Consider the following 7114-nt stretch of genomic DNA (forward strand, 5'->3'; position numbering starts at 1 on the left):
AAATGGATGAACCTGAAGGGGTGTGTGTGTGTGTGTGTGTGTGTGGAGGGCTTATAAATCATATTGAAGAGGGTAAGGGGGCTTTGTGGGGGGTGTGTGTGAATGCAGATAGGGAAGGTTGCGGTAAACCATGAGCCCACCACCCCCCCCCCCCCCCCCACCTAACCCTAACCCTGTGATGTGTATGTATGCAGAGAAGGAACCAGCTCCAGAAACAAACTCACCTACAGATAAACATCTGCTTTTTTGGCACTGTAACCATCCAGACACCCCCCCACACCCCACCATCACAGCCCCTCCTTTATTTCTGACAGTGCTCTGAAAGGCGGGGGACAGATGTCGGTGCCTCATGGGTTTTAAGCCCTGCAGAAATTGCCTTCCACTCATTAGCCCCATGTGCACCTCAGACACGTGCGCACACAACACAACTCAGTGAAACCGGGGATTGTTGTTTCGCGTCTGTCAGTTCTTATGATTTATGATGGTAAATCTCTCAGAAGAGCCATACGTTGAAACATCTGTGTCTGCAGCAGTTTGTAGGATTCTGAGTCATCAGCAGTTGTGCTGCACAGTCATGCATTTGCTGGAATCGTCTCACCCAATGTGTTACTAGTCAAAAGGCAGCGCTATATGAGCCTAGGCCCCAGCATTTAGGTTCAAATGTTAGGGACAGAAAGATCCCTCAGGAAATGTCCCCAGTATATTATTCTTTTAAGCATGATTCTGATATTTGAGTTTTCAAGCAGAACAAACTGAACTAAAGCAAAAAAACTGAAACGACAGAATAAACAGAATAGTGTGTTTACGGTTTTTCTGTGTAAATAACCATACAGCACTACAATGGAGCAGTTATTTGCAAAATATAATATGAATAAATAGACAATTTGCTTATTTCATTTGTGGCAAGTTTGGTACAACCAATACAAGTACAAGCCATGTTTGATGATATTTATATATCTGATTCAGTGTGTCAGCAAGCATGTTTATGTGCTGCTCATTCCCTCCACCGAAATTTCTTTATTTGAATATTTTAGATGGCAACCACATATTTTTTTCCCATTCAGGATGTAATAATACTACACCGAGGCGCGGAATGACATTACTATCATAACATAATGGCATTTTTTTTTTTCTTTTTCAATATCAAATTGTTGTTAAAATGCCATGGACAGCTTTTTGATAAAATAAAGACAGCGTTTGACAGTAGACCCTTTATTGAAGCAGTGAGTTGCTTGAATATAACCATAGAAACAAGAGCTGTTTTTGTAGCAAAAACAAGCTAGATATGTTGAATTAATATGTTGAATAGTTTTTAGATTCCTTCTAAATATTTTCTCAGTATGTAAAAAAAAAAATCCAGCATACTGTTAAAGCCAGAAAAGGTTGGCATGGCTGTTAGAGACTCTGGTGGAGGGGTAAAAATGAGACCCCGTCTTCCTTTCTTCTCTTTTAATGATCTGGTTTATTTGTCAGGGCTGTCCAGTAACAAAGGAGCAGTGAGTGACACATCACCAGCCCTCCAGTAGATACCACTGAGTGTGATCCAATTGTCCATGGTGGGATCAGTGGATCATCCGGGACCCTCCTGCTATGCTGCTCTCCCTCCCCTTTACCCCCCAAAACAGTGTGGTTCCTCCCGTACAACAGGAGGGGTGTAGGCTTGGGGGGGTTGACAATCAATAGGGATTTTATGTGTTTGATTGTCTGTGTGGGTATATGTGTGTCTGCGGTGGCCGTTTGGTGTCTGTTTCTGTTTCCCAATATCTGTGTGTGTGTGTGTCTGTTTAAGTGATGTAGGGAGGGGGGTAGGGGGTGGTCTGTGGTCTTTTAGTTCAGTGCTATGGTTGTGACTGATAGGGTAGTGGGCCCCAGCGTGTGGGGGCCCAGGGGACCAGCTCTGTATTGGCGGACTCTGTAGAGAGGCTTTCTGTTCCCCCATCGATCCCTACATGTCAATTAGACTGACTCAAATAAATGTGCCCTCAGCCTCAGCAGGCCGGCCGTATGCAGAGCCTCCCATGTAAACGACACCCGCACATCAGCCCCCGTGTCACCGGAGCCGGGGTGATACCAAAAGGCCTTCTGGGTTAGAATTGACCGAGAGCTTTTCCGCTGCACAGATTGTTTTTCTCTCTGACCCTGACTGCTCGCGAGCAGTCAGACAGCGTGTGAGACACTGCAGACGGAATAGGTGATTTACCTTTTGTGTCTCATACTTTCTCTTTGGTTTCTCTGAAAACCAGCTGAATGTTACAAAAATGAAAACATGTGTGCAGTGTGCGCCAACCATGTTTTTGTTTTGAGGAAAAAGAAAAAGAAAAAAGATGATTTGCTGAATAATAACATTAGAGAGGCTGTTTGCTCCTGCCGAAAAGACTTTCGATAACCTTTGAGAAAAAGTACCCCGAGGTGTTTTTCTGCAAAACTTCAGGTTATTTCGGTGAGTGTAAATTACACACTTCTTTTATTGGATTTTTAATGCTTGGCAAGGAAGAGTCCATTGATTTTATGTAGGCAACTAAGATTGGTGACACCATCACAAAGAAAACTTAGTCACACACATATAGATTCCAATGAAAGTCTAAAACTTTCATCTTTAGAAAGAAGCAGAAAAGTAGCACCACTTTCATATCTGTGTAATCAGGTGATGTATTATTCGGCTGATTTATTCCAAGCTGGAAGGCAGTTAGCTTAGCATAGCAAGAGCTGAAAACAGCATCGCTCTTTCTCAGCGCCTCTAAAACTTCCAAATAACGGATATTTGATTGAACTTTTTAGACATGTTCAAAATTTAAGGCATTGTGGATTAAGTGATGCTTTTTTTTTTTTTTTTTTTTTTTTGCTGTAGTTGGACCGAGCTACCGAGATATGAGCTATAATCCTAATCATCAGTTTGCACATAGATGTACTTTTTTTTATTATATGATGGAGACGACCTCGCTGTTATCAATCTTTGTGCTCAGCTAAGCTAACTGTTTGCTAACTGTAGCTGCGTAGTTATCAGGCGGACACGAGATTGGCGTCAATCTTCTCATCAAACTCCACCATGAACTGAACAAGAGGACAATGGCTTTGGCAGACGGCCAGTTTTTTTTTTTTTTTGTTTTTTACAAAAGATTAGCTCTGCTCAGTTTGAACACACATGCATGAATGGACACAGACACGAGTAGACACTTGAAGGACCTGGATGAGACCATAAAATTGACTGTGTCCAAACAAGCCCACCATTATAGAGACAAATTGGGGGTAAAGCCTCTTGAAGATAATGACAGGGAGAAGTGAGTAAGCCCCCCCAACTGGAGGTGATAAATGATAGTACCTCTGTCGCTTCCCCTCACTCCATCACCCATCTTGCTCCACATTCACTCCCCTCTATCACCCCTCTAAAGCCAACTCTTTATGCGTCCTTCCCCTTCGCAGACACCCCTGTGAGAGGACGCCTCGCCCCCCCCCCCACCCGTCCGTACTGATCAGTGGGATTTAATGTGCGCTCGTCCACAGTTCTCAGCCAGTCACACACGCCCTCCAGATCGATCCAGGTCGAATTCAATTTGTAAGATATTATGTATTGATCTGTGTGCACCGTCCTGCCCCCCCACCCCACCCTTCTCACCCACACCCTCTGTGAAGACCTGGCAGGCGCTCATTGACCCAAATGTGCAATTCTTTGGATCATCATCATCATCACAGGAGTGTGGCAGTCTGAGCCAGTATTAGGGTCGGTGGCCTTAGGCCTATAGAGGTGACCCTCCATTACATCTGCTGCCCAAGATCCCCTACACAACACGCTGCTTGGGTTGAAAAGCAAAACACAGCTCAAATTTTGTTGTGATACCTTGCTGTGTGTCAATTTTCCAAGGCCCTTTTTCGTAAAAAAATAAATGTTATTTTGGAAAATGAGTTGAATGGAAAACAAATCCATCTTGCCTCTTTTCAGTACACTTATTTAACATGTTTCTTATGGAGAAGAGATCATAAGAACCCCCACACCACCCTGCCCCCCCCCGCTGCAATGCTTCCCCTCAAAATCACAGGCTGCCATTTGGCTTAGACAACAGGCTCTAAATCTTTCAGATCAATAGCTGTTCCCTAGTCTCTCCATCAAACCCACAAGTAAATAATTCAAATGAGATAGTTAAGCCCCTTAGAATATAAATTATGGAAAAGAAAAAATCCTCATTGTGATTTGGATGTGCGATTTACAGGCATAACAGTGGCTGTGGTAAAGCGAGGATGGTGAAGGGGGGGGGCAGCAGGAATCAATGGTTAAATCAACACAGGTTAAATCAATGACTGCTTTGACTGGATAAATTGAGATCTGAAAAGCTTTTATGACTTTCCTATTACATTAACATCAAATATTCAAGAGGCTCCAGATCACTTTTCCATTAGGCACATCACGGTATTACAGCTTGGTCAAAACAAAGCGGCAACCACAAATTCAGCCCAGTGCCTAAACGTAAATATACCAGCACAGAATGGAAAAAAAGAAAAAAAAAAATCCTACATTTTCGCAAGCATATTATCGTGCACCACAAATGACTGACACACAAACAGATGAGCGTGGGTCCTGTATGGCTGCCGCAGATAAGAGAAATAAGGTCACATGCTAACAGGGGAGAAAGCACTACGCCAAGGTGAGCAATAGCTATGACATTTCACAAACTAGGCAAATTCCCCAGAAAATTTAGAAAGGGCACGTTGCACATTATTGCATCACGACGGTGATCATGTTTAAAGCATATCAGAGTCACTCTTTCTCCCCCTGCAGCCATCTTTTTTTTTTCTTTCCTATGACCAGAAATGTTCTTTGTCAAGGAGACATAACTCGTCATAGCACACACATACCTAAATTAGCACACTCCATGCTGTGCATTCTAAAACAAAGCTTGAAACGTGGATATCCGTTGAAGTTACTGAACGGAAGAAAGCTAAAATCTTTAAAGAACAAATGTGATTTATGTTCTTATCTCTGCCAGACACCGCAAATCCTCTGTCTCCAAAAGAGGACATGAGGGACCCTCACACACACACGTGTACTTAAGTGGGTAGCAATGCGTTCATGCCTGAACTGTATATGTGTATATGGGCGAGAGGAGGAGAGAGGGGAAGCTAGAGGGGATGAGAGAGAGAGAGAGAGAGAGGAAATCACAGGAGTCCCTGTGGGGTGAGAGTAGGACGGCGCTGTGGAGTTTCCTCGTCAGCATGTGGGATTCCCTCTGTTTACCCCGCCACTTCCTGTCCCAGCAAGGAAGCATGAAACACTCTCCGACTCCCCTGGCAGGAAACACGAGCCGTTCTGCTTTGTGATTCACATCATGACCTTCAGCCAAACCCTCATCACATGACAGTTTTAGCAGAGCCTAGGGGGAAATTTAAATGCTCTAAGAATACAAACGTGCATGCTGACAGTGTATTTTTATATCTCTCTCAGTTTGCAATACATCTTTTGCCAAGGCCTTTTAACAACACAATATTGCTCTGGTGTAACTTTAGCCACTGGAAAAAAAAACAAAAACCCAAAACATCTGAAGCACTGACCTCATGTGGTTTCTTGGGCACTTTCCAAAAAATACAACCTTGCAAGGGGTGAAGATAGTAGTGACACTGCAGGTTCGAAAACGTTTCCATGATGAGCGCTGTTGTCCTCTCACTGGTTGGCGTCATTGCTACTGATATAGTTCCACTGACCTGAATGCCAACCTGTTTATTCAACAGCACAAAGTCACATTGGTTTTAACGAGATCTAAAACTGGGTCTCTTGTGCCTGATGGTTTTGTTTTTCCATATCCTTCTATGATCTGAAGAGTTAATATGCCAAATTGCTCTCCTATGAATATTGACCTCTGAGTTTGTTACTTTGGGCAGAAAAACAACAAAAAAAAAAAAAAAAAAAAAAAAAAAAAAACAGAGACTACAATGTCTCCAACTGATAATATTTGATAGATTTTACTGCAGCTTGGTTTAAGTATATCTCATTATGTCATTGTATGACAGTAAGATTATTATTGACTCACTGACGTTTGACCCTTGACGTTTCTCAACTTGAGCTGGAACTTCTTTCGCCATTGATAACTGGCTGGTCTTCCAACTCTCTGTGAACTACAGTAAAGGCAAAGCACAGTAGATACAGTAAAAACTCCTGTTTACTTAATAAATGCCTGTGATAGTGCACATTCAGTGAGAGACCTAAGATGGAGCAAACATCTGGATACATGAAAAAAAATGAATGTTTAACCATCTGGGAACTTAAAAATCTGACATTAATCTCCAGTTACTTGGTGAAATATTTCCACAAGTAAATTCAATGTCATCAAATCACAAAGAAAAAGTTAACTTGTACCGCAGTAAGCACAACGATAGTAAGAGTACTGACTTACTTATAAAGGTTACTGCCACAGGCAACTCAAATATATGCAGCTCATTAACAACCTCATGAAAAACTTTCTGTCCAGCATCAGCATTTGTAAGATCCCAAGCCTCTGGCAAGTATTTAAACACAACACTAATTTATTGTTATTCCCACGTTTAAAAAAAAAAAAAAACTAGGTAATTGGTTGTGCTTCTTGTAATATTACTTCTCCATAACCTGATTGTGGCAATTTAATGGTCACTTAGCCTTTGTTAAACAGTGTTGCCCATTAGAAAAGGCCCAAAATGATCTAATTATCAGATTTGACATGAGACATTGTCAAATGCTTACATTAAAGTAAAAAATAATGTAGATAACTAAGGCTGACTTATTCCAGCATTCACCACAATTTGACTGTGTTAATGTATAAACTTTTGCTAATTAGTGGTAAAGACAAAGTACATCTGAGATTGAGGGAAAGTTGCCAGTTTTTCAGGTATTTGATCACAAATGAAAGTATTAGACAAGACCCGATCAGGGGCTGTTAGTATTCATTCTGTTTGGAACACGAACAATTCGGTGTCTTCCATCCCATAGACATCGTTCAAAAAACATTAATTGTAATACCAGCGCTGGTATGACTGAAAAGCAAAAGTTTAGAAAAATAGAGGGGGAGAAATTATTTCTATTTTTAGAAGGAGCCTAACCATCAAAATAATTTCCATCGCATCCTTATTCCGCCATCTGCCTTTGAAATCCATT

Source organism: Echeneis naucrates, chromosome 4 (assembly GCF_900963305.1).
Source record: "Echeneis naucrates chromosome 4, fEcheNa1.1, whole genome shotgun sequence".
Lineage (NCBI taxonomy): Eukaryota > Metazoa > Chordata > Actinopteri > Carangiformes > Echeneidae > Echeneis > Echeneis naucrates.